The 23,376-nt window shown below is 52.7% G+C and overlaps 1 long non-coding RNA gene across 1 annotated transcript; it reads right to left on the reverse strand.

The window, feature by feature from the left end:
* Nucleotides 1-1,663: 1,663 nt before the first annotated feature.
* On the reverse strand, nt 1,664-23,376 carry LOC119566056. Its single transcript, XR_006290589.1, has 4 exons — nt 23,304-23,376; nt 23,071-23,144; nt 2,726-2,867; nt 1,664-2,401 (listed from the first exon to the last, which is right to left on the reverse strand). It is a non-coding gene; the product is annotated as an uncharacterized LOC119566056 (long non-coding RNA).

Genomic DNA, 23,376 nt, shown 5'->3' on the forward strand with positions numbered 1-23,376 from the left:
CCCCCTTCGCTGAGGTCCCGGCCCGCTCACGCCATCTCCCTCTCCTCCGTCGCTCCCTCTCCCCCACGCTCCCTCACTCGCTCATTGTCACCGCGCTGAGGAGGGCTGGGCAGGGTCCCTTTTCAACTGGGTGTTGTCGGGACGGACCTGGGAAGGAGGGCTGCCTGCCAAGCACCTTTAGGAGGAGGCGTCCCTCCCTGTCAGAAAATCATCTCCCTCCCTCAGCTCAGTGATGGCCTGAATTGCTCCTTATCCCGGCAGAGCCAGAGGATTGGAAGCCTCACTCATTGCCACACTCAGTGCTTCCTACACACACAGACTCACACACACATCTTGCAAGGAAAACCTCACCACGGAGTCACATGCACCTGTGGCTTCCCTGCACCCCTGCTCTCCAGAATCCAATCACCAGGAAAGCTTGTCGGGCCCAGAGCTGGCAGGGCGTCCGGTGCTGGAGTATTGAAGCTACAGTGACGGCACTCAGAGGAAAGATGCTGATTGAGTTAAAAATTGGCCGGTCAGGTTTCCAGTCCCCTCACAGGTCATTCCCTCACTCGAGCAAAGGGGCACATCTCAATTCTCAGCTGGCTCAGTCGAGCTGCATCGTTCTTGTTTCCACTCAGTCAGGTTTGAGGCCTGTTTTGCACCCTGTCTTTGAGAAGACAGCCAGAAACTACTCTCTGAAATAGCAAATGCAGGAGGACGTGTTATCGCTCCTGCCCCAACACAGACAGACAAAGAGAGAAATTTTCTCGCTTTGAGGGGGGGACTCCCTGCCCTTGGCCAAAGACGAGCACCTCTCTTGACCTTTGTCGCTCATTCAGCTTTTCTTTCAACAGGGAGCCCGAGAGCTCAGGTGCTGGAGCGCTGCGTTGGTCAGTGAAGCTCGGTGAGCTCCAGTGTCACTCGGCACTTCTACCAGCAAGTCAAAACACAGGAAGGATTTCCTCATTTGACAATCCTGGGGTTGTCTGAGGGTCTGTCCACACTGCACACTGAGCCTGTCTCTATGTGGCCTGGGCTTGCTGACTTGTGTTGCCAAGCCGGTGTTTGAGCATCCAGACTGCAGGGGAAACTCAGGCCTCACACTGTGTCTATCTGTCAAGGTTCCTTCCCCACTCTGAACGCTAGGGTACAGATGTGGGGACCTGCATGAAAACCTCCTAAGCTTACTTTTACCAGCTTACAATACGTCGAAGGCGCGGACGCACACACGTCACACACACACGATGACTCAAAACGGCACACAACACGACACACAAAAATACACACGATACAAACACACACACAACACGACACAGAAAGCATCACACACAAAACATCACACACACGACCCACAACATGTAACACACACACACACACAATCAACACAACACGGCCCACAACACGTCACACTCACACACTCACCACCTGGAGTCATTTATTTTGTTTGTGTGTGTCGGTGTCCTGTGTTGTGTGTGTGTGAGAGACGTGTTTCTGTATGTGTGACGTGTTCTCTCTGTGTGTGTCGGTGTCGTGTTGTGTGTGTGTGTGTCAGTGTCGTCTGTCATGTTTTGTGTGTGTGATGTTTTGTGTGTGATGTGTGTGTTGTCTTGGGTGGCCACACAGGCGTAACACACAAACAATTCCCCCGCCCCCCGCCCCGGGAGCAACAGTGATGTGTGTGGCCAATTCAGGTCATGCACAAAGCATTTCCTCATGGAGCAACAGTGACCCCGGGTGGCCCCTCAGGGTACTGCACAAACCATTTCCCTCACGGAGCAACAGTGACACTCGGTGGCCACTCAGGGTAATGCACAAATAATTTCCCTCCTGGACCAACAGTGACACCGTGTGGCCACTTGGAGTAATGCAGAAAGCATTTCCTCACGGAGCAATGGTGACACTGCGTGGCCAATTCAGGTAGTGCTCAAATCATTTCCCTCATGGAGCAACAGTGACACCGGGCAGCCCCTTGGAGTAACACACAAAGCATTTCCTCACGGAGCACCAGTTGCACAAACTGAGTTTAATAATAATAATAATAAACAAAAAATAGTTTCACTATAAAAGGTAGATTTTCAGTGATTATAAGGGATAGCAAAAAGAAGAAGGCAGATTACTAAGCAAATACAAATACACACGCATACTAAGCCTAAGATCTTAAAGAGACTGGATTCAAGAAGTTATTTCCCATCCTAAATGTCTTTCGGCAACTTGAAGAGTTTCTGTAGCTTAGACTTCCCGTTGTTTCTCTTTACAGACTAGACTCCTCTCTTAGTCTGGACTTCCCCCTTCTCATTTCCTTTGTCTCTTCAGGTACTTTCAGCAGCCTTTCTACTGCCCTGCATGATTTTCGTCCACTCCGACTTCTCCATGGCTCCCGAGACCTCACCTGTGGGAATGCACACCTACCCGTGTCCTGTGAAGGGTCACAGCACGAGGAGAGAAGAGGAGAGAAGAGAGAGAGAGAGTTGGCGAACACATGAGAGAAGACAGAGAAACATGAGAGCAGGGCAAGCAACTCACCACCTGGAGTCATCCTCTTGGATCCAACCTTCAGCTGTGGAGAAGACACCGTTCCTGACCAGAGAAACGAGCAGCCTCTGAAAATGGGGACATTTTCTCCCTCGTAACCACAGCTGATCAGGAACCTTTTCTTACAAACCGAACCCTAATTTACGGGGCTTCCCTACCCGGACTCAGGTGGGGCGTGAGCAGAGTCCTCACCAAACCAGACACTTACTTCACCGAGACTGGCGATTGCTCGGCTCCCAGATGGAGGCCTCTTGCCTGGCATCACCAACGGTCACAGGCTCGCTGCTCTCACTCACTGTCCGTCGCATGAGGGCAGTAGACTCTGAGGCTTGACTTCTTTTTCCTTGGTACTAAACCCAGCACAAGGGGAAAAAACAAGTAAGTTACCATCTCAGTCGGCAACGTCTCGTAGGCTCCTCTGTTTGCCTCTCCCACACGGCGGGGATCCGCCCTCCACTCTCCTCCCGTTACACCTTGAGCATCACAACCAAAAAGCCCCTTTTCTAACGGCACCCCACAGAGTCACTCTGCTCAGGAGACTCTGGCCCCTCCCCAGGCTTAACCCCCCCGAGCCCCGTCCCCAGGGAGGACGCCCACGGCCGGTGAGGAGGACGACGGCGAGTGCGGACGAGGAGCTGGAAGCACTGACCTCGCAGCCAGGTCTGCAGAGGGCAGAGAGCGGAGGCCTGGTTCCGCCTCCTTGGAAAGAGGCCCAAGCGGCTCAGGCCCCCTCCTGCCGTGTTCCCCTCCGGCGAGAGCTCCGGCACCATTCCTCGCCAGAGCCGCTGCGAGAGCCGAGCCGGAGCCCTCGCTCCCCAGCGCTCGACGGGGGCTGGGAATCTCGCCCTCGGCCCTGCCGCCCTCTTCCCTCCCGTCCACACCGGCCCCACGCGCCGCCCGGAGACCGAGTTCACCCCGCCCGTCCCCGCTCCGCTCTCGCACCCGCTGGGGGTCGTCTCGAGCGTTGTGATTTCGGTGTCGTGTCCTCTGCCGTCTTGTGTGTGTGTCGCGTGTCGGTGTCGTGTGTGATTTCGGTGTCGTGTCGTCTGCCGTCTTGTGTGTCGTGTGACGTGTCGTATGTCGTGTCGCAGGTGTGTGTGTCAGTCGTCGACTGTGGTGTGTGTCGGTGTCGTGTGTGTGTGAGACGTTGTGTGTCGTGTGTGTTTGTCTGTTTTGTGTGTGTGAGACGTCGTGTGTGTGAGTTGGTGTCGTCTGTGAGACATCACGTGTGTGAGTTGGTGTCGTGTGTGTCAGTGTCATGTGTGTCATGTGTGTCGGTGTCGTGTGTGTCAGTGTCGTCTGTCGGCATGTGTGTGTGGTCTGTGTGTGTCAGCGTGTGTGTGTGAGATGTCGTGTTTGAGAGACGTCGTGTGTCGGCGTGTGTGTGTGTCGGCATTTGAGAGACGTCGTATCTTGGCATGGGTGTGTGTGTCGGCGTGTGTGTGACATCATGTGTCGTGTGTGTGTGTTGGCGTGTGTGAGAGACGTGTGCCATGCGCGAGCGTGTGAGCATGTGTCGGCGTGTGTGAGAGCCATCGTGTGCATGTGTGTGTGAGTGTGTGTCGGCATGTGTGAGAGATGTGTTTGTGTGTGTGAGACATTGTGTGTCATGTGGTGTCTTTTGTGGGAGACGTGGTTGTGTGTGTGTTGTCTTGAGTGTTTGTTGAGTGTGGCATGATCTACCTTTTGTAAAACCATCTTGTATTTTGTCCCATTTACAATTGACCTCAATGTCCTTAACTACTTTCTCCTTCAAAATTTTTTCCAAGACCTTGCATACTACAGATGTCGAACCAACAGGCCTGTAGTTACCCGGATCACTTTTTCCTCCCTTTCTTAAAAATAGCAACTATGTTCACAATTCTCCAATCAAACGGTACAACCCCTGAGTTGACAGATTCATTAAAAATTCTTGCTAATGGGCTTGCAATTTCATGTGCCAGTTCTTTTAATATTCTTGGATGAAGATTATCTGGGCCCCCCGATTTAGTCCCATTAAGCTGTTCGAGTTTCCTTCTACCTCAGATATGGTAATATCTACCTCCATCTCCTCCTTCCCATTTGTCATGCTACCATTATCCCTAAGATCCTCATTAGCCTTATTAAAGACTGAGGCAAAGTATTTGTTTCGATGTTGGGCCATGCCTAGATTATCCTTGACCTCCACTCCATCCTCAGTGCTTACCGGTCCCACTTCTTTTTTCTTGGTTTTCTTCTGATTGACATGGCTATAGAACCTTTTACGATTGATTTTAATTCTCTTTGCAAGGTCCTTCTCACTTTATCACTTCATGTTCTGACCTCAAGAAGGTAGCTTTCCTTGTTGATCCCTCCCATCTTCCACTCCTTGTATGCTTTCTCCTTTTTCTTAATCACCTCTCCGAGATGCTTGCTCATCCAGCTTGGTCTACAACTCCTGCCTATGAATTTTCCACCCTTTCTTGGGATGCAGGCTTCTGATAGCTTCTGCAGCTTTGATTTAAAGTAATCCTAGGCCTCCTCTGCCTTTAGATCCCTAAAGCTCTTCAATCCAATCCACTTGCCGAACTAATTTCCTTAATTTTTGAAAGTCAGCTCTTTTGAAATCAAAAACCCTAGTTGCAGATTTATTTTTTGTTGATCCTTCCGTTCAGTTGGAACTGAATTAGCTCATGATCACTCGAACCAAGATTGTCCCCTACAACCATTTCTTCTGGGAAGTCCCCACTTCTCACCAAAACCAAATCTAGAATGGCACCCCCTCTTGTCGGTTCAGCAACTACTTGATGAAGGAATCCATCAGCTATCGCATCTAGGAACATCTGAGCCCCATTATTATTACTAGCACTCGTCCTCCAGTCTATAACTGGGAGGTTAACGTCTCCCATGATCACGCAGTTTCCATTCGTATTTACTTCATTAAAAACATTAAGGAGGGCTCGATCCATATCCACATTAGATCCCGGCGGTCTCTAGCACACTCCAAGCACTATCCCAGGGGAGGCTCGAGTAGTTTTCTTCCCCAATGTCATTTTTGCCCAGACGGACTCTGTCTTATCCATTCCATTGCTTCGAATTGCTTTACATTCTACCTCCTCATTGATAGACAATGCTACTCCACCACCTTTACCTTTATTTCGGTCTTTCCTAAACAGCACATACCCTTCAATACCCGTAGTCCAGTCATGACGACTATTCCACCCTGTTTCTGTTATCCCTAGAATATCTGGTTTCACGTCCTGCACCAGTAGCTCTAGTTCCTCCATTTTGTTACCTAGGCTCCTCGCATTAGTGTACAAATATCTTCATTTTTGCTGTTTGGCCTCGCTCACGTTCTTTACCCAATGAGGCACGGTCATTCTACAGCCAGTAGAACCTATTAGACTGGTATCCACACTGCCCTTCCTCCTTATAGCCATTCTCCTACCCACGGCTGTATCCTTTCTTCCTTTGTTTTCTTCCCTCTCAAGGCTAAAATCCGACGTGGAGATTACCTGGACATCTCCCAACCAACCATCTCCCCCAGATTCCTAGTTTAAAGCTCTCTGAATCAGTTGTGCCAGCCTCTATCCTAGAAGTCTATTTCCTTCCCTACTCAGATGAAGTCCATCCCGAGAGAACTGTCCTCTGTCCAGGAATGCCTCCCAGTGGCCAGACATCCCAAAGCCCTCCTTCTAGCACCACTGCCTGAGCCATCTGTTGATAGTCGTAATCTTGTCACACCTTTGTTGCCCTTCTCCAGGAACAGGCCAAATCCCACTACAGATCACCTGAGCCTTGATTTCCTTAAGTGTCTTCCCCAGCCTAGCACAGTCTCCCTGGATACTTTCCAGCGAGAATCTAGCCGTATCATTTGTTCCCACATGAAGGATAAATAGGGGATTCTTTCCCGCTCCCTTTAGGATCCTTTTCAACCTCAGATCTACATCCCGTATCTTAGCACCTGGAAGACAGCACACCCTTCTATTCTCTGGATCAGCTCTGGTTACAGGCCTGTCTAGTCTTCTCAGTAAAGAGTCCCCGATAACGTAGCCCTGCCTTTCCATGGTGACGATGCTATTCTCCAGTCTATCCCCTGTTCCCTCTGGCTGCAAGTTCTTTCCATTCCTACTCTGCCTTGTAATCCTCTTCAACCCATCCTGTATCCTCCTGGGGCTCATATTTGGTGTAGTCTCCATTGACTCTTCCCCTTTTCCTATAGGACTAGCCGCTCTTCTCTTCTTCCTTGCCCCTCCACCTTCAGTGACTACCTGCTGAGCCCCTTCTTCATTTTCCAACTCTCAAAACCTATTCCTGAGCTCTATTTCTCCTTCACGAGCCCGTCTTTTCCTCTGCCTGGTTCTTCTAGTCACATGCTTCCACTGACTACTTTCCTCACCCAGCTGTTTCTCCTCAGAATTCCTCAGTCCTGCTTCCATCTGCAAGTCTGAGCTTTTCCCTTCAGATACCTCATGTCTTTGCTCCATCATCTGCTCAAACCCCTTTCTAAACTCAACCAGACTTTCCACTTGCATCTCCAAACCTCAGATCTTCTCCTCCATCAGCTCGAGCAGACGGCATTTCATGCAGACAAAACTCTTACCAGGTACCCCTCCAGGATCATGGACATACGGCAGCTTCCACAGCCAGTCATCTGCATTGTGTCTTCCACGACATGAGTCACTCCCACTGCTGCCTCTGTGTCTGTCATCGCCTTCCCACCTAAATCCTGTTCACCTGGGAAACACCCAAACCCCACCCAAACCCCACCCCCCACAGCAACAACAAACCCCCAACAAGCACCACAAGACAAACTCCCCCTCAGACTCCCCTGTTTACAGCCCTGTTTGCTGGCTCCTGTGCCACGGCCTGACCGGCTGGTTCCCTTCATAGGACCCCGAGTCAGAGAAGCCCCGGCCCCGAATCAGGGCTCAGCTTCTCCCCCAGCACAAAGCCCCGACAAGCCTCGACACATACACATAATACCAATACACAACCGAATACCAACACCTTCTCCTCCACACCATTCACAGCTGTTGGTCGGTCTTGGGGAAACCCTGCTGTTCCCCCCCCGCAGCCTCCGCTCCCGGCACCGCCGGCCCATGCTCAGGGCAGTGGGGCGACGAGCCCGGCTGGCCCCGGGGCTCCGTGCGGCGCGGCCCGGCGGCCGGACCTGGGGCAGCCGCCCCCAGCCCCCGGGGCTCCAGGCAGCACGGTCAGGGGGCAGGGAGCGGGGGAGGGGTGGGGTAGAGGGCAGGGGAGTTCGGGAGGGGGTCAGGGGCTGGGGGTCGGATGGGGTCGGGGCGGTGAGAGGGCGGGGGACAGGGGGATGAATGGGGGCAGGAGGTCCCGGGGTGGTCAGGGAGAAGGGGTGGTTGGATGGGGCAGGAGATCCAGGGGGCAGACAGGAAGGAAAGGGGAGATTGGACGGGGTGGTGGGGGGTCTAAGGGGCGGGGGGATCTGGGACCTCTCAGGGAACAGAGGGGTTGGATGGGGCTGGAGGCCCCGGGTGGCCGTCAGGGGGCGAGAAGCGGGGGTCGGATGGGGGCGAGGGCCGGGCCATGCCTTGCTGTTTGAGGAGGCCCAGCCTCCCCTAACTGGCCCTCCATACAATTTCTGAAACCCGATCCGGCATCAGGCCAAAAATTTGCCTGCCCCTGGCTTAGGGCCTGATTTATGCAAAGAAACTGGAAACAACCCCCTCGACAGGGCTGGGAAAATAGAGCAGAGCACTGGAGCCTGAGACTGCGATGAAATCCTCTCAGGCATTGGCATCATGACAGCAGGAGTATCTAGCTATGTCGACTCTCTCCTCAGGCCCTATGCGACCAGCACCCCTAGCCAGTGCCTGAGATGACGGGGCGTCCAGGATTTCCAGGTTTATGGATCTTGGGTAGCAGATAGAAGACCCCTGGTCGGGGTTCCGGGGCGTGTCTGTGCAGATTTGTTCTTGTGCTTTTTCAGGGAGTTTCTTGAGCAGAGGGTGCAGTTTCTCTTGGTAACCCTGAGTGGGATCAGAGGGGAATGGGCTGGAGAATGTGAAGTTGGAGAGCTGCCGAGCAGCCTCTTGTTCATATTCCAACCTATTCATGAAGACGATAGCACCTCCTTTGTCAGCCTTTTTGATTCTGATGTCAGTTGGTCCTGAGGCTGTGGACGGTGTTGTGTTCTGCACGGCTGAGGTTATGGGCCAAGTGATGCTGCTTTTCGACCACTTCAGCCCGTGCTTGTTGGCTGAAGCACTCGAGTTGAAGTCCAGTCTGCTGTTTCGACCTTCAGGCAGAATCCTTCTTTTTGTCGTGTTGGTTGGAAGGTCTCTGTGGATTAGTGTGTTGTTCAGAGGTGTGTTGGAAATATTCCTTCCGTCGGAGACATGGAAAGTCGCATTCCAGGTAACCGCAGAACTGTATCATGTTGGTGGGGGTGGAGGGGCAGAAGGAGAGGCCACACAAGACACCCACTTCCTGGACACTACAGTGTTAATAAGCGATGGTCACCTAAACACCACCCTATCCTGGACCGCTATACTTACCTACATGCCTCCAGCTTTCATCCAGACCACATCACACGATCCGTTGTCTACAGCCAAGCTCTAAGACACAACCGCATTTGCTCCAATCCCTCAGACAGTGACAAACATCTCCAGGATCTCTATCAAGCATTCTTCAAACTACAATCCCCACCTGCTGAAAGGAAGAATACCCAGAAGTCACCTACTCCAGGACAGGCCCAACAAAGAAAGGAACAGAACGCCACCAGCCATCAGCTTCAGCCCCCAACTAAAAGATCTCCAGGGCAGGATCAAGGATCTACAATCTATTCTGAAGGACGATCCCTCAATCTCACAGATCTTGGGAGACAGGCCAGTCCTCCCTTACAGACAGCCCACCAACCTGAAGCAAATACTCACCAGCAACCACACAACAAAAACACTAACCCAGGAACCTATCCTTGCAACAAACCCATTGCCAACTCTGTCCACATATCTAGTCTAGGGACACCATCCTCGAACCTAATCACATCAGCCACACCATCAAATGTACCCAAATACCTTTGTTAGTCTCTAAGGTGCCAGAACTACTCCTCGTTTTGTTTTTGTTTTTTGCTGATACAGACTAACACGGCTCCCACTCTGAACTAAATGATTGCATCTCTCCCCACAATCGATCTATAAGCATAAAGAACACCCTAGAGACCAGGCCTTTAAACGTTAGGAAACATCAGAGTTAAGGTGACGTGTACACACTTTGTGCAGTGCTGTTCTGCATGTGTGTTATGATACAGACTCACAAGTGTGGCCTTGGGGTCAATTCTCTGCCCCCCACAGCATCAATTTCCTCCAGGCTACCAAGAGAAGTGGTGCTTCCTCCATCCCTTGATGAGATGCCTTTCTCGAGTCTGCTTTGGTCCAAAACTCGCTACTGCGCCATACAGGAGGCCTGTGATGTGTAGGGGGGCCAGATGAGATGATCTAACAGTCTCTTCTGGCCTTCAAGTCTCCATATCTCTGCAAAACCGAGTGCGGCACATTGAGCATCCTCTGATGGTTCCACGTGTGGCCTGCGTGAACCCTTGCACGACCACTGAGTGTGTGGGGGTGACCCAGGGGGAGCAGCTCAAACACGCACAGGAGCCGGCTCAGGGCAGGACATCACAAGGTCCTTTTGCAGCACTCAGCTGATTGATGAAAGGAGGTTGGGAGGCGGTGACCTCACAGAGAGTCCACGACAAGGGCCAGGGAGGACAGGCTGCAGGGCAGGGGGATCTCAGTGTATCGTAGGAGGTGTCCTATCGGGTTGAGTCATTCCAGAGGATGATGTCGTGCAGCAGAATCCCGTTTTCCCAACCTGGCGTGACACAGCTTTGCATGTGAACCGAACCAAGGGCGCACACAGGTCCAGAAGCCGGCGATTTCTCCTTTGGCCGCTAGATGGCGCTGCAGGCTCCCACTTCCCCCTTCTCCTGGTCAGCGCAATGGGGGTTAGTCTCCCCAAAAAGAACGCCTGCTTGAACCCTTGCACTACCACTGAGTGTGTGGGGGTGTGTGCGGGGGTGACACTCCCCAAAAAGCATGCCTTCCAGACCCCAAATCTGATGAACGTGAACAGACACACAGGCACACACACATGAACATGGCATGTCAGAGAGGACTGGGTCATCAGCACTCGCAAGCTGACCCCAGATGTGTCCCGGGACTCAGTGGGCTGGATCGAACAGCAATTTAATGCTGGTCCCCTCATATGTCCTTGGACTCAGCGGGCTGGGCTGAGCAACACCTTAATCTGCCACCCTCCTCTGCCCCCAGGTTCAGCACCTCCCTATCCCCACCTTCACCCCACAACCATTCTGCTCGTAACCCACTTGATGAGCAAACCCCCGAGGATTTTTGGGGCTGCAGGGATCTTTAGCTTGGGTACAAGGAGCGTTGCTGCAGAGTGAATGGAGAAGCCAAAAACACCCATGGAGGTGGGGTGGGGGGCTAGCAAACTATAACTGATCACAGGAGGCAGGGTCAGGAGGCTATACCTAGAGAGAGACAGAGGCACAGAAAGAGACAGATGGATCTCAGCACTCCTTGAAGCTGGAATCGATCAGCGTTCCCAGGTGGCCTTGGTAGCTGAGGGACCGGAGCGCTGGAGCCAAGCAGAGCCCCCAGCACAATCAGTCAGGAAAAGCGAATGAGGAGGACTTGTGGCACCTTAGAGACTAACCAATTTATCTGAGCATAAGCTTTCATGGGCTAAAGCCCACTTCATCAGATGCATGCAGGGGAAAATACAGCAGGAAGATATAGATATATCGATACAGAGAAGATGAGAAAATGGGGGTTGCCATAGCAACGCTTAACGAGACCAATCGATGAAGGTGGGCTGTTAGCAGCAGGAGAAATAAAACTTTTGTTGTGATAATCAGGCTAATCCGGGGGGACTAAAACTGCAGGGCAGAGAGACCAGTAAGTGTTGGGGGGTCCCGATCCAGTCCCCCAGCTTCTAGCCGCCCACTCCCTTAAGGCTGCCATTGCTGGGAGCCCCCTCCATCTGCAACTTCAACTTGTAAAGATTGTAGATAAAACCTGTACAGCTGGGTGCCTTTGGGCAAAAAGTTACACACAGGTACATGAAATCCATGCAAAAGAAACCCCAGTGGGTAAAACCAGGGAACAAAAGCCTGAGCAGCCAAAACCCCAGCCAGCTGTTGCTCCCACGAAGAGGGAACTGTTCCAATATCTCCTCCTTCACATTTCTCATCGGAACTACCAGGGGCCGATTGAAAAGTGTGAAAATATTTTTGAAAAGTAAAAACATCCACAACTTGATTCCATTTTATTGACAGCATCATTATTGGTACTCGCCTGGCTTGCCTTCTCTGGCAGAAGAGAGGCAGACAGAGGAGGATGAGGACCACCAGCTGTGCCCCCACAAGACTGGGCTCTGGGCCAATCCTCCAGATATCTGAGACCCACATCCTTCCCCAGATCAACCGCCTTCAAAGTGGACCAGACCCACATCCCTCCCCAGAATGACCATCCGTGACCTGGACAGCGCAGCCAGCTCAGCCAGGAAGGAGAACTCTTGAAACTTTCTTTGGCTTTTCATCTCCCTGTTCTTCCCCTAATTGTTGGGGGCTGAAAATACCTGGCCGTGGGAAGCGAAGAGGCAGGCCCTGGATTCTACCTCTCGGGAGCCCACAGCTCACCCCCAGACGGTCGCCTACGGTCTGGTGAGACGCTAGAAGGGGCATTTGCAAGTGGTTCAATTTTCCAGCTCGATTTGGCTGTTGGTTTCTGGCCCAAAATTGGGAGGCCTGACAGCGTCAGCACTGGGCAAATGTGGCTCGTTGCTGCAAGAGTCTGATTCTCCCGTCGTCTTCTCCCTTCCGAGGGATCCTCCGCGTCTCTCAGCAGCTCCTGGGGTCCCCAGCCGCTGTCACCCCAGCCAGGTGGCAGACTGACGGCAGGGCAAGAAAGCTGACGCCGAACCCTCTTTGCTGTTGGCCTCCGGGACATCGCAATCAGCTTGTGCAGAAACACACACAGACCCCACCCAGAGCACATCGCACGTCACACACACAACACGTCCTGCGTCGCACATCACACACACAAAACATTGCACGTCGCACACACAACACATAGCACGTTGCACGTCGCACACATAAACAGAAGACGTCGCACCTCACACTTCACATGTGCATGTCTTCTTGTTTGCTGTGTTGAGTGTGTGTGATGTTGTGTTTGTGGCGTCATGTGACGTGTGTGTGTGTGTGTGTGATGTGTTTTGTGTCGTGTTGTGTGTGTGTGTCGTGTGTCGTGTTGTGTGTGTTTGTGTCTATCTGTGTGACGTGTTCTGTGTCATGTTGTGTATTTCTGTGTGTGTGACGTGTTGTGTTTGTGTGTGGTGTGTTTGTGGTATCATGTGACGTGTGGTGGTGTATGTGTGTGACACGTTGTGTGTCATGTTGTGTGTGTTTGTCTGTCTGTGTGACGTGTTGTGTGTGTGACGTGTTGTGTGTGTTGTCTTATGTGTTTGTGTGTGACGGGTTGTGTGTGTGTGTGTGACGGGTTGTGTGTCGTGTGTGTGTTGTGTGTCATCTAGAGTGTTGTACGGATTGTGTTTGGTTGTTTGTTTGTGGTGACGTGACGTGGTGTGTGGGTGTGGGTGTGTGAGACGTGTTTTGTGTAGTGTTGTGTGTGTGTGTGACGTGCTGTGTGTGTGTTTGTGGTGTGGTGTGTATGTGTGATGTGTTGTGTGTGACGGTGTGTATGTTGTGTTGTGGTCCGTTTTGTGTGTCGTGTTCAGTGTGTGTATGGTGTTGTGTGGGTGGTGTCATGTTTTGTGTGATGTAGTGTGTGTGTGTCATGTTGTGTGTCGTCTTATGTGCGTTTGTGTGTTTGTGTGATGTTTTGTGTGACGTGTTGTGTGTGTGACGTGTTGTGTGTCGCATTGTGTGTGTGTTGTGTGTCGTCTAGAGTGTTGTGTTGAGTGTGTGTGACGTGTTGTGTGTGTGTGTGTCTGTGTGGGTGTCTGTGATGTGTTGTGTGTCAGTTTGTGTGCCTGTGTTGTGTTGTGTGCTGTTTTGTGTGTTGTGCTGTGTATGTGACATATTGTGTGTCGTTTTGTGTGTGTTTGTGTATGTGTGAAATGTGTAGTGTTTTCTGTCTGTGTGATGGGGTGTGTGTCGTGTTGTGCATGTGTGAGACGTCTTTGTGAGTGTGATGTGCGACGTGGTGTGCGTGCGTGCGACGCACGTTTTGTGTGTGTGAAGTGCGATGTGCTGTGTGTATGACGTTCAACATGCGACGTGTTGTAAGTGCGACGTTCGATGTGTTGTATATGGCCGCGATATGCGCGATGTGCATCGTGCAACAGGCGACGTGTTGTGTGTGTTCATGCGACGTGCAATGTTTTGTGTGTCTGCGTGCTACATGCGACATGTTCGTGTGATATTGAACGTGCTTGTGTGTGTGCGTGCGACATGTGTGTGATGTGCTACACACGACGTGTTGTGAGTGCGGCGTGCGATGTGTTGTGTCTGTGTGTGACACACACGACAACACACACAACATGTCTCATGACACCACAACCACACAACACACACTCAACATGACACACAAAACGGCACACAACTCAGCACACACACAACATGACACACAACACATCACACAACACAACACTCACCACACAGACACACACACAACACAACACACAACACGTCACACAACACACAACACGACACACAACAGTACACACACACAACACGAAACAAAACACATCACACACACACTGAACTCAAGACTCTGGATGACACACAGCACACACACAAGACATCACACACACACAAACGTGTCTCACACACACACGTGGGCAAACGTGGCTGGTTGCTGTCAGGGTCTGCGTCTCCCTGCGGGTCCCGGGGCCTGGCTGCAGCTCCTGCCCCAGCCCTCCCCCCGGGGGCGTTTGTTGCTGCCCCTTCCCGTGTCCCGGCCCCTCCGGCCTGGGTGTGTGGCTGGTGGCTGGTCTGTGGAAACGCCTGTGGGATGCGGCTTCCTTCGAGTGCCCAAAGGGTTTGTCGGAGTCGGGCACGAGTCTCCTTTACCGTGCGAGAGATCCCGGCGTCACCTTTCCACCACGTCCTTGCCAAGGCTCCGTGCGCAGCTGAGCCGGGAGGGTTTTTTCACCTGTGTTTTTCTCCACCATCCTGCCTGCAGAGGGAGAGCTGCATTCGGGTCTGACTGTGGTGTGTTGGTCAAGGTGTCGGATTCTCACTCGGGGTGGGAGAGAGTGCGGAGAAGACCTTGGAAAGGTGAAGTCGGGGGCAGGACTTTTTCAGGTGCCTGTTTTTGTGGGGGTTTGTTGAATGTTATTTTTTGCTGAAATGGAGAGAAAGGTTGTTGGCTTTTCGGCCTCAAGGCTTGTTCTGTCCGGTAGCCCAAACTGCCAGCCTTGTTTCACCTGTTTAATGTTGGACAGTGACAGGGTCACGTTAGCACCTTTGACTCTTTTGGAGCCCCTTGAGTCTATTGAAATGACCACAGAAGTTCCCACCCCCTGTGTGAGTAGCATGTGGGACTGAGCCTCTTTTTTCCTTTCTCCCCTCTCGGATGTCAGAAGCACCCTAGACAGGTGCATGGCTCCTTCCCCTTCACATGGCATGATAGTGGGCACAGGCTGAGAGAAAACAACTACCCCAGGGACAAGTGCAAAGTGGGGAAGGTGACTGGTGGGATCGGACTCTCCTTTGGGTTATTACAAACCCGGGGTTCCTGCATTTCCTCCAAAACAAAACCTGTTTCTAAATCGCTTCTCTGCTAAGGCTGCGTCTACACTCCCCCTTGTGTCGGTAGAACGTATGTCGCTCAGGGGTGTGAAGAAGCCACCCCCCGAGTGAGACAAGTTACACCGACCTAAGTGCTGGTGTGGACAGTGCTATGTCGCTGGGAGAGTTTCTCCTGCCAACATGGGTACGGCTGCTGGCTGGGGGTGGAGAGCTCCCTCCCGTAGGCTTCCAGTGGCTACCCTAGAGAGCTTCCAGCGGGGCAGCTGCATGGGTGCTGTGAGGCCACTGTAAGCTCCCCAGTGCAGCCACAGCCTTAGGGCAGGGACGATGCCCCCCGCGGGACTCTGCGGATACAGTCCGGGCCTGTCACCTCCAGGGCACTGGGGTTCTCTTCTGCCCAAGGCAGGAGTGAAGAGAAGTCTGTATGACGCGATGACCATTCAGAGACTGGTAAGGAATGAGCTGGTTTGAGGGAAGTTGATCTCAGTCCAGTTGCAAGTGGGCAGATGTCCACAGAACAAAGACCAGCAAGAACCTTGGAATCTAGTGGTCAAAGCATGGAGGCTGAGGAGTGAATTGCCCACAGGGACTGAACTCCCGTCCGGTCCCCAGAGCTTGTCTCAGTCAATCGGGGCTGAAGCACATTGACGGGACACCTCGGGGAAGCTTGCCCAGCCATTGCTGGAGCTGGAGCTGGAGCTGGAGCTGGAGCTATTCTGTGGCTGGATACACAGAAATTCATTCTCCCGGCCCCTCAATTCAGCATTTCTCACTGGGAAGCAATTCAGAGTAAAATACAGCAATCAAAGAAATAATGATGAATGGGGAAAAAAATGGTTTCTTTCTAGATGTGAAAAAGGGAAGTTCTAGCAACTGGAGGACACGTCTGCTGACGTGGAAATCAGACTTGGTTCTTGGTGCCAAGAAACCAGTGCTCTAAAGGAGACGCTGAGGAAAATCAAAGGTACCGAGAAGGGAGTTAGGTGGGGAAACTGAGACACGCATCTGGGACTTTTGGAAGTGACAGGTTCTGACCAATTAGTTGCAACAGATGCGAACATCAAACTGAAACAAACGAGAGTGAACCAAGAAATCATCATTCCTGACTCAGGGGAAAAGTCTGGGGGGATTTTCCAAGGCCACAACAACAAACGGTTCATAATCTGTAGTCATCTGAATGTGGTTCATTTGACCACTAACAATGACACTTGGCCCTTGCTCGAAATTCTTCCTGTATTTTCTGCATTTCACTCCCTGACTCTGTATCTCTGCCCCTTTCCCCCTGTTTGTTCCTCCGAATTAGAATTAGACTTTGTTCCTCAGAAAAGGCTCCTTGGATTCATCTCCTTGGCTGTTACAGAGGCAGGGGCTGAATTTTGCCTTCAAGAGATACCGTCCTTTTCCACAAGTCTGTCAAAATGGATGTCCTGGTGAATCCCAACTCCCGCTTGGACTGGGGATCATATGTGCCTGAGCCCAGCAGGGTAAACCAGGACTGGGGCCTGGAGGGAGAGCCCGTCTGCCACCACCCTATGCCCCCAAGGGGTTGGCTGTGTGACTGCTTTCCTCTGAAAGGTCAGCGACACAGTTCACTCTCTGAGTCTGAGTTCCAGGCTGCTTGCCTGGCGGAGTGGGGCGGGGTGAGTGGGAAGTAGAGGCTGAGTCAGCCCCTCTGTGTGGGGCGTCCATCCCCAAGTGACCAGCATGAGGACATTCCTGTGATCACAACATGACTCGCCAGGGTGCTGCCTGGGCACACTCACTTGCTGAGAGGGTTGGTCAGGACCTTGGTTCTCTCCCACTGGGGCTTTCCTAGACAATTTTCCATCTTCTTCCAAAGGCCTTTCCAAGTTTTCCTTTCCTGGGGCCCCCGCTAAGCTGCCATCCCTGGTGCTCTCTTGGGCCAGGGCTATGCGTTCCTCAACTGCAAACCTCTGGCTGTGAACAATTGGAGCAGCTTGTTCAGTGGCAGGCACCTCTTCCACCCCTTTGTCTCTGAGGGCACTGGGCAGGCTGCCTTCTGCTGCGCTGCAGGAGTTCATCTCCCCACCTCCCTTTGCTGCTGGAGACATGCTGCTTCTCTCTACGGCCGGGGTGTCAAAGAGACTTTCTCTGTCGATCTGAGTAGCTCCTGGGATTTCCCCCCTTCTCTCTGGGATCTCAACACAAAGATGCACTTTGGCTGCAAGTGACCACATCCACACCCTTAGTCACATCAAAAAAGAATTTGCCAATAAGCATGTCAGCGGGGATGTCGTCCAGCGCCCCCACTTGTCAATCACTTTGTAAACCATCTTCTTCTTTGTGCACCATGGCTAAAGGTACAATACTCCTAGACTGTCTTCTGAACACAAGCTCTGCCCTTGAGGCAGGCTAGGGGTCAGATTTTGGAAACACACTCGACTTAACCAGAGAAATTTGTGTCCCTGTATCTTTCCATCCCGTGTCTACTCTGTCATTGATTTCCCTGCAGTAATAGGCTTCATCTCTCGCTCTGCAGAGCCAAGCCTCTCAAAGCCTTTCAAGTAATCCTCAGAGCTTGCCTTAGCACAAGAAAATAACGCCACACAGTGGTAAGCACACAAACAAGACTTTATTTACAACAGGAAAAACGACTAGGATAGGCTAGAGAAGGGGTGGATTAACAAAACTTTAACTCTGGAAATGCTCCAGTCTCCCAAACAATTACACCCAGGAGGTCATGTTGATGTTCTCTCTCCCTTCTCTTGCAGGGACAGCGGTGGACAGCTGCTGCTCTCTTGATATTGGACGTCAGGGAGGGACTCCATGACGGACATAGGAATGGGTGAATAGACCTAACTAAAAACCCTCCCTATCCCTCTTTGCGTCGTCTCTGCCTGGATGTTAGACCCTATCTACGCGGATTCAATCCGTGCGTGGGAGTGTGCTTCCCAACCCAAACTAATCTAGCAAATGGCTAAAGGTCACCAGATTCTTTTCCCAAGTCCAAGATGGCCACCTGACAGATAACCCAAAAGGTACATGCCTTTCTTCCCTTCTTTTAGGAAAATTTGGCAGGGGCAACCAGCATTTTACACACCTGGAGACTGGATTTGACCAATCAGGGGACGTTGCGGGGCAGGGTGACCCATGCAGAAGGGGGTTGTATATCCCCTCTGAGAACTTCTCCCTGTGTCCTCTACCAATTGAAGTGGGTGTCAGCCCCATAGGACCACCCCGAGAGGGGATTTGACCAAAGAAGGGAAGTGCTGCAGTGGAGTGACCTGCCCGCAACAGGATCCCGTGGTCCCTCTAAAATGTCCCCACACCACCCTCTAGCAGTTGGCGAGGGTTTCACTCCCACCTTAGGCCATCTCGGAAGGGAAACGTGTACCAATCCAGAACAGGTATAGCCCGAAGGTCTGGGCCACAGTTTCTTCAAAAGACATCCTTGGAACGAGACGGGCTCTTCCCCGCAGTGTTGTGTTGCGACTTCCAGGACGATGCTGCCAGCCACGCAAACATGGAGCTCCAGAGATCGGTGGCTTCTGGCCCAGAACTTGGGGCACTGCCTATTCTGATCGTTACGCTTCCCTTCTGGGATGGCCTCAAGGGTGTGTGCAAAACCCTGACCGATTAGCAGAGGACGGTGGGGGATTTCATGGAGGGGTGATGGACCCCTCTTGCAGGCAGGTCACCCCACCAGGGCACTTACCCTGTTTGGTGAAATCCCCTCTCTGGTTGGTCCTAAGGGGCTGAGGCCCACCCCAAGTGGGAGGAGCTCTCGGAGGGGTCACGTGACCCACTTCCAGATGGGTCACTCTGCCCCAGAACATTCCCCAATTGCTCAAATCCATTCCTGAGGCAGGTGGATGGAGATAAAACACCCCCAGATTGGTAGAGGTGTGGGAGGATCTCTTAGAGGGGTCACTTGCCACTCCTTGCTTCTACTCCTTTTTGCATCTTGTCCGCAAAAGTCTTATGTCATGGGGTCAGTCTCACGGTGACAGATGAGCGATGTCTGAGGAGTGAAGGGGCGAGGTCCCATGGCTGAAATCAAATAATTTCCCTTGGCCTCAGGGTGGATTGGCCTAATGGCCAGTGTCAAAATGGCTGCCCTCCCATGCAGTGTTGTGTGTCCCAACGCCCAGAGTACGTGCGGCCGTCCTCTCCATCGGGGCTGTGTGGCCCGACAACCAGAGTCCGTGCGGCCGTCCTCTCCCTCGGGGCTGCGTGGCTCAACGCTCAGAGTCCATATGGCTATCCTGTCTCTTACGCCCGTGTGGCCCGATGGCAACGGACAATATGGTTACTCTCTCCCTCAGTGCTGTGTGGCCCAATGGCCAGAGTTAATATAGCTGCCCTTCAGTGCACGGCTGTTTGGCTGAGAGTTCAGAGGCAAGATGGTTGCCCCTCCTCTTGGGGCTGTGCAGTCTAGTGGGTCAATGGGGACATGGGCAGCCACCAAAGGATGGATGGCAGCCAGGGCAGGTGGACCCAGGCCCTCGTTACTCCACCGGCTCCTCGCCCAGGGCCTCGTCCGTGGCCAATGTGTTTGCCATTGAGTCAGTGGGGATCCAGCACTGGGGATGACAATGGCTAGTTCACCGAGGTTACTTCCTAGGAGATGTCTCTAGGCCATGGGCTGGGGGTCTCTGGATTCCCGGCGTGGGAAACTCCCAGAGTCTCCGATCTCCCTTGCATGTCTGCAGGCCCCCAGGGATGTGGCTGGGTCTCGGTGCCTCGGGGCTCTGCAGTCAGGGGCTTGAGCTGTTTCTGGACTGGAGCCTACAGTGTGCATCCTCCATTTTCAGCGGTCTGCCTAGCGTGAGCTGAGCTGCTCCCTTACACTCTGGTGCTCCAGTTGGAGCATGTCCGGCAGGGCTGGGGAGGGGCTTGGCTTTCTCCACCTAGACTATGGGGTTCTGTGTGGCTGGTTCAGCCCAGCACATGCTGCTCGGCCTCTTCTGTCTCCTCCTTCCCATCAAAGCTGCTTTGCCGTCTCACAAGAGATGGGATCAGTGGTGGGCTCAATTGGCTCCTGTTGGCCTCCCGATGTCTGGAAGAGGGAGAAAGGGCAGGAACCCAAATGAGAAGAACAAAACCTTCAAGCAGGGTAGTTTTCCACGGCACAACCACACCCCACTTTGCTGATGCTCATTGGAAACTTCCCTGAGAGCTGGCATTTGTTAAAGAGACCACCCAACCCCTCGCAACCTCCGCTACCCTGTGGGCTGGCAATGGTAAAAGGGAGTCGGGGAGAATTTCTCCTCTCTCCGCCTGGCTCTTATGAGTGGGGGAACCACATGCGAGAAGCTGTGTGAATATAGGGCTCTGTGCAGTGGGATGAGATGTCCTCCATGGTGCCCAAAGGTGGGGTTGTCCTGCCTTTGCAGTGACATCCTTCTAGCGAGAGAGATTTCAGAGATCAGCTCCAGGGTTCTGCCCTGTACCAGTGTGTGGGAATGGGGCAGAAGTGGGGCAATGGTGCACTCATGAAAGGAGTAGGGCTAAGGGGGGCCCAGGCTGCAGCCACTAAACCCCTGCCTGGCTGGGGTGGGGGCGAGGCGGCTCCGCACGCTGCTGTTCCTCTCCCCCCGCAGCCACATCGCTGCGACAAGCACCGCACCGGGAACCTCTGTCCCGGGAGCTGATCTTGCCTGTAGGCTAAGTTCCCCCGCAGCTCCCATTGGCCGGGGATTGTTAATCCGGCCCTTGCCCTACTCCCCAGCCTGTTCCAATCCTGCTCTTGACTCCTGACTCCGGCTCCAACCCTTGGCTCCCCTCGGCTCGGCCTCCACCACTCTGAGCACGAGGCCCCAGCGCCACTGCTCCAACCACTGGGCCCAACCAGCCGTGCTTTGGCTTCTGACACCAGTGATATGGAGGAGTCGTTCACCTCACTGCTTTCATGTGTATGGCCCTGCCTTGGTCAGTGCTGGTTTTCATCTGCCATGGTGCTGCCCATTGACATGGCTTTCTTCGATCCCTTTGAACTTCTTCCAAGTCTTCTCTAGGCCTGACTAATCGACATAATTTTGGGTCATCTGCTGATATCCACCTCATTGTTCAGCCCCGGTTCCAAACATAAGGACATAAGAAAGGCCACAGCAAAGGTCCATCTAGCCCAGTATCCTGTCTTCCAACAGTGGCCAATGCCAGAGGGAATGAAGGGACTGGCAATCATCTAGTGATCAGTCCCCTGTCCCCCATTCCCAGCTTCTGGCAAACAGAGGCTAGGGACACCAAAAAGTTGAGAAGCGTCTGTTGTATTTACCATAGCAGGACAAAGAGCTCTTCGGTGTCGCTCCCGGTTCCCTAGTCGGAACGTGTAATGGCATAAAATCTGTCACTTCAGTGACACTTCAGTTTTGTGTGAGGTTTAGGTTGGATATTAGGAAAAACTTTTTCACTAGGAGGGTGGTGAAGCACTGGAATGCGTTCCCTAGGGAGGTGGTGGAATCCCCTTCCTTATAGGTTTTTAAGGTCAGGCTTGACAAAGCCCTGGCTGGGATGATTTAGTTGGGATTGGTCCTTCTCTGGGCAGGGGGTTGGACTAGATGACCTTCTGAGGTCCCTTCCAACCCTGATATTCTATGATTCTATGATTTGGCCAAACCACCCTGAGGCTTAGGGAAGTTATTTGATGTCAACCATGGGACCTCGCCCCATCACTCCTCAGACATCGCTCATCTGTCACCATGAGACCGACCCCATGACATAAGACTTTTGGGGTCAAGATGCAAACAGGAGTAGAAGCAAGGAGTGCCATGTGACCCCTCTAAGAGATCCTCCCACTCCTTTACCAATCTGGGGGTGTTTTATCTCCATCCACCTGCCTCAGGAATGGATTTGAGCAATTGGGGAATGTTCTGGGGCAGAGTGACCCATCCGGAAGTGGGTCACGTGACCCCTCCGAGAGCTCCTCCCACTTGGGGTGGGCCTCAGCCCCTTAGGACCCACCAGAGAGGGGATTTCACCAAACAGGGTAAGTGCCGTGGTGGGGTGACCTGCCCGCAAGAGGGGTCCACCACCCCTCCATGAAATCCCCGCACCGTCCTCTGCTAAGCAGTCAGGGTTTCGCACACACCCTTCAGGCCATCCCAGAAGGCAAACATAACGATCAGAATAGGCAGTGCCCAAAGGTCTAGGCCAGAAGCCGCCGATCTCTGGAGCTCTGTATTTGCGTGGCTGGCAGCATCGTCCTGGAAGTCGCCACACAACACTGCATGGAAGAGCCCATCTCGTTCCAAGGATGTCTTTTGAAGAAACCGTGGCCTAGACCTTCGGGCTATACCTGTTCTGGATTGGTACACGTTTCCCTTCTGAGATGGCCTAAGGTGGGAGTGAAACCCTCGCCAACTGCTAGAGGGTGGTGTGGGGAGGTTGTAAAGGGACCACGGGATCCTGTTGCGGGCAGGTCACTCCACTGCGGCACTTCCCTTATTTAGTCAAATCCCCTCTCGGGGTGGTCCTACGGGGCTGACGCCCACTTCAGTTGGCAGAGGACACAGGGAGGAGTTCTCAGGGGGGATATACAACCCCCTTCTGCATGGATCACCCTGCCCCGCAACGTCCGCTGATTGGTCAAATCCAGTCTCCGGGTGTGTAAAATGCTGGTTGCCCCTGCCAAATTTTCCTAAAAGAAGGGAAGAAAGGCATGTACCTTTTGAGTTATCTGTCAGGTGGCCATCTTGGACTTGGGAAAAGAATCTGGTGACCTTTAGCCATTTGCTAGATTAGTTTGGGTTGGGAAGCACACTCCCACGCACGGATTGAATCCGCATAGATAGGGTCTAACATCCAGGCAGAGACGACGCAAAGAGGGATAGGGAGGGTTTTTAGTTAGGTCTACGCACCCATTCCTGTGTCCGTCATGGAGTCCCCCCCTGACGTCCAATGTCAAGAGAGCAGCAGCCGTCCATCGCTGTCCCTGCAAGAGAAGGGAGAGAGAACATCAACATGACCTCCTGGGTGTAATTGTTTAGGAGACTGAAGCACTTCCAGAGTTCAAGTTTTGTTAATCCACCCCTTCTCTAGCCTAGCCTAGTCCTTTTCCCTCTCGTAAATAAAGTCTTGTTTGTGTGCTTACCACTGCCTGGCGTTATTTTCTTGTGCTAAGGCAAGCTCTGACAGACTGGCTTTACAAAGGGGACCATGTGGGA

This window comes from Chelonia mydas, chromosome 4 (assembly GCF_015237465.2).
Source record: "Chelonia mydas isolate rCheMyd1 chromosome 4, rCheMyd1.pri.v2, whole genome shotgun sequence".
Lineage (NCBI taxonomy): Eukaryota > Metazoa > Chordata > Testudines > Cheloniidae > Chelonia > Chelonia mydas.